Here is a 9,966-nt window from a genome sequence, read left to right on the forward strand (position 1 = left end):
TTGCTCAGCCGTGCGTGTTGCGGACTTTGCATCTCTTTATGAACTGTGTTAAAAAAATCCAGGCACGCAAGGTTACATCACGATGTTATCCTTCACCGTTGAAACAAGTGATAATTATTTCTAATACACACATAGCTCTGAAAAGCCATTGGTGTGTTGCTTCAGGTTCAAACCATCGACCATTTGTGCGAGAGATGCCATTAGACCACTCGGCTATCATAAAACACATTTTTGAATGAGTTATTTCTTAATGTCAAAACTAGATCACACTTCAACAACCTTATTTTAATCATTCAAATCTATTCATCCTACTACACGTCAACAAAGTCATCAATATTAATCTTTAAATCGAACATCAACAATCGTGTCCAATCGGGCATCATCGGCGAGAGTTCGGCTGACATCGGGTGACATCGTGTGACGTCGGGTGACGTCGGGTGTCGTCGCGTTGACGCGTTGTGTCGCCGGCACATACGAACGTCGATAGAGTCGTCGCGACATGGCTAATCACTTGTATTGTTGAAACGCAGATGTTCGAAGTGGTAGGGTGACATTGATTTGACTATTTCATAATCTGTTTCTCAGATTAGGGATTCATGAAACATCATGTAATGCTTTATATTTCTTAAAGTGTTTGCAGTCGATTATGGTTTATTCTGCTGTTGATTGTTTGTACGGCGAAACTCAGTAACAAACTTTAGAATGATAAACAAAACTGAAAATTGTTCTCGTCATCTGAAAAACTGTTCATTACTCTCAACCTAGAGAATCTTTAATAAGCGTAATTTTGAAGGGACACTAGATCTTAAAAAAATTAAAGCACTTAGTAGGCCTCTGATAAAAATACTTAGAAAATGAATCACAGTTTGACATTTAAAATGTACTGCGAAAATAGTTCCTACGACTCTCGTTAGAGGAGCTGATCAGACTTTCGTACAAAGTTTTTAATAGCTAGCCGGTTGTCGACAACTGATTGTAGTAGAGAATCCTGCTACAGAATTGAGTTTAAGTATCAATTGGTAACGACTTGAAACCGTCTTGAAATCGAGAGTTATCCCATCCCTTATTTCATCCTACTCACCCTACCCATAACAATATGTGTCGTTTAATTATCTGTAACCGATGTACTCGACTTATTTAGTGTCACCATCATTCACCACACACGGCATCAACTCGTACAATACACAAATTGCCTTTCAATAGCTTTTACTAGGGACAATCATCTTTATGATGTACATGTAATCACTATGATGATGTGTTTAGGGAATATTGTATGATAAAAGAGTATGTATTATTAAGTTGTATTTTTAATTAATTTATGTCAGATATTTTTATGGTCTGGTAACTTTTTGGTGTGTTATTTTGATACCTTTGACGACAATGTAGGGAATCTTTTTTTATAGGTATGTATCATTAATCTTGTATCATATCATAGTATATCTTGATTTGTACTTATAATTAATTTCCTTAGAATCGTTTTAAGTCTAGAGTCTGACTGTTTAGTTAAATCTATTTATCTGAAGGAAATTAATTTTAGTTAGTGTCTTAATTATTAAATTTGAGTTATATTTTGTTTCTTATTTTGAATGTAGATCTTTGTGATATTATTTATTTAGCTGCCACAGGTGCATTGCGTGCTTATGAAAATGTACCTACTCCTTCGAGAAAATATTATATGACTCAACACAACATAACCACAGCAGAATTTTTAATGTCAAATTATATTATTTATAAATCAAAATCCTCATTTATCCCAATATACTTTATATTTCAACTTAACTACAGTATACCGGCACAAAATGAAATTCTCATTAAGAATAAAGTGTACAAATATAGTTTATTTACACAGAGAGTATCGCAATCAGCGGCGAAATAATGAAACTTTAATCTTCGTGGCTTACAATTCAATCTATAGTTAAATGGTTTATGAGTTTGGATAACTACGACGCAGTTCACTGAGGTATACACGCCAGTTGGAAGTCTTTGAAATTGAAAGGTTTTGATTTATTTAGTGACAATGACTTTTTGAAAATAAAGAGTGCAAATACATAATCATATTTATTCGAATCGTAACTAACGAGTTTAGTTTTTACAATTACGTCGGTCTTTTTTTTCAGGTACGTATTTTTGCCTACGGAACTGAAAGTAGAGACTATGGAGTAATAAGGTACAACTGTTTCAATAGTTGTAGATATTTGTATTTAAAATTAATATTTAAGAGAACTAAGTCGTTACTAAGTCCCTAAGTCATATCACACATAGATACTAATTAAGTGTAAATAGACATCCAATTCTAGGTGAAACTTGGTGAAACTTGTTGCTAAGAATTCTTAGCAACAAGTTTCACCAAGCTGTTCAAAAACATCTCAGACCAAAAGCAAAATATTTATTTAACTGCACGTTAGGTGCAGTGGTTAAATTGGTCACCTCGCCGCAATAACCGTAGCGCCACGTGTGGCGGGTTTGAATCCCACCCGGGACAAAATTTGTGTGATGAGCACGAGTATCTGTTCTGAGCCTGGTTGTTAATTAATCCATATAAGTATGTATGTATGTTTATCAGTTATTTGGTTACCATAGTACAAGCTCTGTTTCTACAACAGTATTTATTTATTTATTTATTACTTGTTTACCCAAACAAGGTCCCACACCAGCCAGTAACAGTATCTCCCACCTCACATTGCAACAGTAAACGCAATAGTACAACACTATAGAATGCAATTCCTAGCAATTCACCCTTTACCTACTGTTAGTTTAATGTCAATACTCAGATTACTCACTACTCAGTACACAGTACACATACACAGTAGTAATGTGTTTCAAATTGTACCATATTGTTTCTGCCACTCTTGTTTTATTGTTTTAAACTTGTTTTGGTATTAGTTGATTGATTTGCGATTTCTTTTATCTATAGTTACTAAATTTTATATAAAAAGTAAGCTTTTTAAATGTGTTCGAAGAGTTTCTGGAAAGACAGGACATGACAGTTCTTGTTGCACAGAAAAAGATGTGGAATGGAGGCAGTTTTTTTGATAAAATATATAGTTAATTTTGAGTTTTATACAAAAATTATATCTACGATTATTCAGTTTTTAGTATGGTTTGTTAGGTTGGTAAACTATAAATTTCAAAAATATTTTAGTCGAACCCTAATTGTAGAGAGACTACTAAGGTGGTCTAGATATAGATTAAGCAAAGTAGAAAGAGTATTTTTATCAGTAATTTTAATAGCAGAGTGTCATCTAACCCAAATAAAGCAACAACAGCTTTCGTATTAAAAACATAAAAAGCCATATTATTAACTTTTCACTTCTGGCGCCAAAAGTGACACTTACAAACAAAAAAGAGACATTCTAATTTTAAATACAAAAAAGAACAAAATTTATTTCCTGTTCCAGCCAGCACTTATGATAATCGATTAGTGGCCAGTGTGGCCACACATCGTGGTGTCGAACACATGGACTAAGACCTAACCCGTCTCTCATAACGGGAGGAGTCCTTAGCCCAGCAGTGGGACAGTAATGGGTTACATTTGTTTTTATTTTATGGGCTTTAAAAATTAAGATACAATATTACATTAAAAACGAATGCTATCTCTCTAAAAGAAATACAATATGCTCAAAGAGTAGCACCTCCAAACTGCAACCGCAAAATTCTTATAGAATTTACATGGTGTTAATGAAATCTCTTACATACAAGTACCTTTATAATACATTTCTACACCTCAGAAAGTTCAAAGCTGGTATAAAAGTGAATTCACATTAAATCCTTTCTTACACATCAAAATACATTTTGCATGACGTGTCTTCAATGCTTTACAGCCAAGGGTTTTGAAGGGCCGCGCTAAATTTCACATTGGCACATGAAAACGAGCGAAGCACGAACAAACATCTTTATCTTATAGTCAACACACAAATGTATTAATACGGACCACCTTTTAGCGCCTCCGTATTTAAATACAATCCTTTTTGCGATATAACCAACTTTACACAACAATTTGTAAAAGAAAATTCAACCCTATTGCTCAAAAGATAAGGTACATTTTTCTGTTGGTCAAAAGTAAATAATGTTGTCATAATGGTCATCTGTCATCAACGGATGTCACATTAGGACCTTTTTGGTTCACAAAAGATACGAACTCCTTTCTAATCAGTTGTATTATAAAGTTCTCCAAAACTTTTTGTGTATTTGACATCCATTGCTGTATTTGGGTTGAACTTTTTGACGTCTTGTCAAAAGGAACAGCAATGGATTGGTAAATGATATAGTTGTCATAGTGGATTGTAAATAGATGATCAATAATGTTCTTTTTTCTGGTTGAAGGTGTAAATTGACGTTAAAATAGAGTTTAATCGATGTGAGAGGGATCTTCAATAGATATGTTAGTTCATTTTGGTAGTTTATTGTGAAACCTTTTCAAGTATTCGAAAAGACTCAATTAGTAACAGTTGTGGGGAAACTGTAATGTTATGGTTTTAATGTAAAATGACAGTTAAACTGCTATTTGCTAAATATTTATTTCACTATTAACCAGCTTTTTCTATTGTTTTGTAAAAATACCAAAGACGAGTAAGCAACTAACCCCCGATTTCTGAGGTACATTTAGCGGTAGTTTATCTTTTCAATAGCGTTTAAACTAATATAAAAAAACGCTGTTGAATAGATAAACTACCGCTAAATGTATTCAGAAACCGGGCATAAGCAGAGAATTGTCTCCCGTCTTAAAGCAATATAAACTATACATTTGCCTAGTGACGGTCTACGAGATTTCTTATATTTTTTATACATTTAAATGTTATGATATTTTCCAAGTTAAAGGAAAGTTTTAACTGGTTGACTTATCTTTTCAATGTAAGGTAGAAGAATTTAAAGTGATTTTTAATATTTATGACTTTATTCATATTGCAAAATTGGCCAGAGTTACACACATACATGAAATCATGGACGTCTCCCGTACTAAAGACTTTGCCAACTTGCTACGATTCTTACTTTTATTCCTTAATTAAAATCTTTATATTTAAGGTAAATCCTAAGATTTTCCGGTATAACCTAAGATTTACCAACCCGCAATGGTAAAAGTCCGAACAATTCTTTTATTTCGAACTTTTACCTATATTCACTTGATGATGTCGAGATGTCGCCGGAGCCCCGCTTCGCGGGCCTCCTCCTGCTGTGTGGTTAAAAAAAAATTACCACGAAGGCTAAGGTGGGAGCTTCGCTTCGCTCGCTCCCACCTTAGCCTTCAAACCTAACCTACCCATGTCGCTTTGCCCAAAACTCCTTCTTTATAACTATGTCACAGTATATAATTATACCGTGAATTAGTTATAAACATAGTTATGAAGGAGGATTTTTTTATATACCGTAACATAGTTTTTAAACTCCGGCTTGTTCGGACTTTTACCATTGAGAGTTGGTAAATCTTAGGTTTTACCGGAAAATCTTAGGATTTGCCACAGTTCGGGCTTTTACAGTAACATATACATCATGTCATACGGTACCTATTATGATTATAAGCAGTAACTAGCACCTATAAGTCTACAATGCAACAAAGCTTGATAGTTCATCGAAGCACTACTAAATACATACATATATTATTATTATGCCTAGTACATAATTGACACAGGATATGTCAATGCGGAATGTTTCAGTTAGTGTTTCTAAGATGAAGGCTGCAGGCATCTCGGCTCGGTACATAAGAACAATGCTCATTATGTCTGTGTGCTCACCGCTTAATTGAACACTCCACAGCGCTAAGATGCTGCTAACTTGTTCTGGTAACTGTTTATTAGATTGAGTTAAAAAAATATAATGTAGGATTGGTTGATACAAATGTGGTGGTCGTGTTCATATAACTGAGGCATTTTAGGAACGTTTTTCAGATGCAGGTAGTAGTGTTAACAAAAGGTATAGAAATAACTTGAAATTTCAGGATAGGTACACGGATTTATTTAGTTCACTTTTTCAGAAATAATCATGGGTATGTTTTGTCGCTCTGAAAAAGGTGGAGTTAAGCCTACAGATCCATCACAAAGTAACACATAAAAAAAATACTTTAAACTAGCGAGCGTTTCAATTACCAAAAACAAAAATCTATTACATGATATCAGCGGAAGAAAAAACCGAGACTGTTAAAATCAAAAGTATCGGCCACCGATCAAAAGTATAAACAGCACATTCGAATATTATCAAATAAAACTAAATTTAAAAAAATCCTCACAGTCATCATCTAAAAATATCCTAAAACGTTGCAACAAAACTGATACATTCCTATTAAAGAATCTATTTTCATCTATTCAGCATCACACCACAGCGTCCTAATCAAGGGCAATAAAGTGATCCGCTTCTGGTTCAGACGGAGGTGGCGTTTTAAAGCACGGCCCGATTAGTAGCTGTGTCGTTCCTCTCATTACTGAGGGCCCTAATTGCGCCGCTGTGCAAGCCTCAAACGCGCCGACCGCTTTCATCTCGCCGACAGCGGTGCGGACTGGGTGCGAGAGCGAGCGGGGAGCGGAAGCGGGGATAAACGCTTGTAAAATGATGCTTTAGTTGTAGATATATAAATTATTTTTTATTAGTGTTATGCATTTCATGTGAGTTTGTGGAATTGGAAAAGGTGCTTGTACGATTCTATGATTCAATTTTGATTTTAGATTGCGGAACACATCAATTTGAAGTCTAAACTACTAATGTCTAGATATAAAAAATCTGCATCAAAGTCATAAAAACTGATTGTGAACAAATTAACCTACATATAGCAAACAAGTCAGGAAGTCTCTTTCACAAGTTATTTCAATTAACAACATAACTGCTCAAAATATATCAATAACAAATTAACAACAATAAATATGACCACACAAAAACTGATTTATCACAACGTATTTTCTAATTAAATTCGCTGATAGATTTATTTATTATGCACATATAATTGATATTATATGGCAATTATTAAAACCATCTAGCTGATACTAATGGACGTTGCAAAAACTGTAACCTAATAATATTAAGAAGCCTGCAATAAATGTAATAAAACGCTATCGCTTCCGCTTGCATCGTGACATCACTCTTTTCACACAGGCATCTCCGCCCAAACTTATTATGCAATTGGTAAAAGGTCGAAATGAAAATTACGTAAGATTTTAAACCTTATTCGATTAGAATAAGAGACATAGATAATGTTTGGCCGGATTTTAAGGTGCATAGATAAGTTTGTATGAGTGTAATTGTTTTTATTCATTTATTGCTCCCCATAGAGTGTGTGTAAGGTGGCCTTTATGGCCTATCTATTAGCAGTCGGAGAATTATCATCGCGTTATAGTGGATTTGTACTAATTTTATTATATTCTTAACTTTATTGATATCGACAATGTTTTTAATAAAAACGGATGCAATGTAATATTAATTAAAATTTAAAAAGGCGAATGAAATTAAGTAGCTATAAAATGTGTACGATACATATGAGTTACTCCGACAAAATTGTGGTGATAAAATATGACAGCACATTGATGAATTGATTGATTGATTCAACCATTTTGAATAAAATATTGGATCGTAAAAGTGGTAGCTACTGTTAATTCTTGTGTCGTTGTTTAAGTGTATTGTAAGCTTCGTTACGCACTAGCGGGTAACCGCGGGATGGGGTAGACGCGCGGTTACAATTTAGTATACAACTGCCTGACAATTAATGGCGATTAACCCCCGGTTTCTTAGGTACACTTAGCGGTAGTTTATCTATTCAATTGCGTTTAAATTCATATTAAAAACGGTAATGAATAGATAAACTACCACTAAATGTACTCAGAAACCGGGGGTAAGTGCGTTCAATCGCAGACGGTTGCATACTAAACTGTAACCGCGCGGCTACAGGGGAATAAGATATGAAAATTGCAAATATTCAGACAATTTTCAGATAGGTTTCCTCTCTCAATAATGTGAATAACAGGCAGGTGCTTGACTTATTACATCTCTTACCAACGTAGTTTATTTACAGAACGAATAATTATCACACCTTGAACTTAATTGAGCAATAAGCAGAAAACAAATTATAAAATTACTAAGAATATAACAATTTGATGTATATTCGATTTCAAAAACAAAAAATATTTATGCCGTTCTATGCCTTTAAATTTAAAACGGATAAAAAAAATATTAAGCATTATTTAAACGTATATTTTTTTTTTTTTTTATATACTTACGTTTTGTATACCCGCTTTTCGCCATTAATAATGTTAGACCTATGTAACCGGGAGAGCCTATTGCCATATACCGGGCACATTTTTTTATCATAAATAGATTTAAACCATAAATGAGCTAAAGTATTTTTTATTCAGCCTATACAGCAAAGACCACCATGATGCTTTTATATAAACTCGTGATATGATATGAACATTAAATAAATAACTACACGGCTCTCCATTTGCCCTCTGAGTGTAGGCGTGAGAGAAAGTCTGTGATTTCGTGTATGTTTGTTTGTCTGTTCGCATCATTTTAACTTATTACTGTATGGAAATAAGATGTTCGTATATTCGACTATGTATTAATTCACAAGTTATATAATGTCCTAATTAGAAAAATCCACTATAATTCTTTATTATTGTGGAACGGTTTTAAAAGTGTTTTTAAGCATTTAGATGGTTATTTATTATAAAAGCTATTATAATCATGTGTAGGTCCTGTGTGTTAAGTATGAAGTGTGGAGAACGATTCCTCGTCAAATTATTATATATTAAATTGACTAATTAATAAATCGCTCCTTTGTTTCTACAAGTCGATATTTCTTTAAAATACGAAAATTTACTTCCCCGCGGCACAGTGGTTAAGGTGGTTGCCACGACACTACCAGTGCGTCGAGAGGTCATGCGTGAGTTCGATTCCCACACGGAACAAATATTTGTGTGATACACAAATATGTAGTTGTTTCGGGTCTAGTTGAACTTTGTGTCCATTGTTTGTATGTTTTTACAGTCCCCGCGACAAAAAGCAATCATTAGTGCGGGAGTTGTCTCTAAATAAAATATTTATGCATAAAATTATTGTAACCCATAAAAGATTACTACGTACGCTTTTTAATTCTCAATGAAAATTGTGACCGGTTTTTGTTGACGACTTCATAATTATGTATTAGTAATAGCTTACCCGCGCGCAAAATAAAAATGGTTTTATTTAGGAGCTGTTATGTCTGACTCCGGATAAATCATCTCTATGCTAATTTCCTGAAAATCGACTTATCTCTTTAGCCATACAGCGTAGCGTATCATACTATGGTATTTCCAATTTACTCTGGAAATCAATGTAGAGTTGCCATTTTCATTAAATAGAGCGATATAAATTCAAAATGTCGGCGCTGGGCAGTGAAACCTTACCTATATAATTCATTAGAGCTCGAGTCGGAGTTTCCGCCTCCATCCGTGGGTGGTATGGCCTTTATATTATGTAGAGAGGAGAGCCGAAGCTGTGGTACTGTTATGGATATAGGTACCTTTGAGAACTCATTGAAACCACGATATTACAATCGATTTTGATAATTGTCTATGAAGCCAATTATCAAAATATAGTCTATCATTTGTCATATAAATGGCATAAAAACGTCTTTTTATTCACCTTCGGGATGTAATATCATAAGAAAAATAAATACTTTTATTTGATTTCACACACGGAGTGGTTTTTATTGTTATACTTTCTTGGTTCTGACATTCGACATCATGTTAGATTGTCAGGAAAAGCAGAATTTAATAGCCGATAGAAATCGCAAAGTGATCTTACCTTAATTATTTTTAACGCAGGATAATTTCATGTCTCGATAATGTACGTTTCAATACTTTCAATAAACATCTAAATTAACAAATTTATATATTTTTTAGTAGCAGAGCTAAGTAAATTACGTAAAAAAGAATAAATTTTTAGCATAACAATAAGTAAGAATTCTCATAAATCTCTGCACATTATTACCAATATTAACATCTTGAT

The sequence above is a fragment of the Anticarsia gemmatalis genome, chromosome 24 (genome assembly GCF_050436995.1).
Source record: "Anticarsia gemmatalis isolate Benzon Research Colony breed Stoneville strain chromosome 24, ilAntGemm2 primary, whole genome shotgun sequence".
Taxonomy (NCBI): domain Eukaryota; kingdom Metazoa; phylum Arthropoda; class Insecta; order Lepidoptera; family Erebidae; genus Anticarsia; species Anticarsia gemmatalis.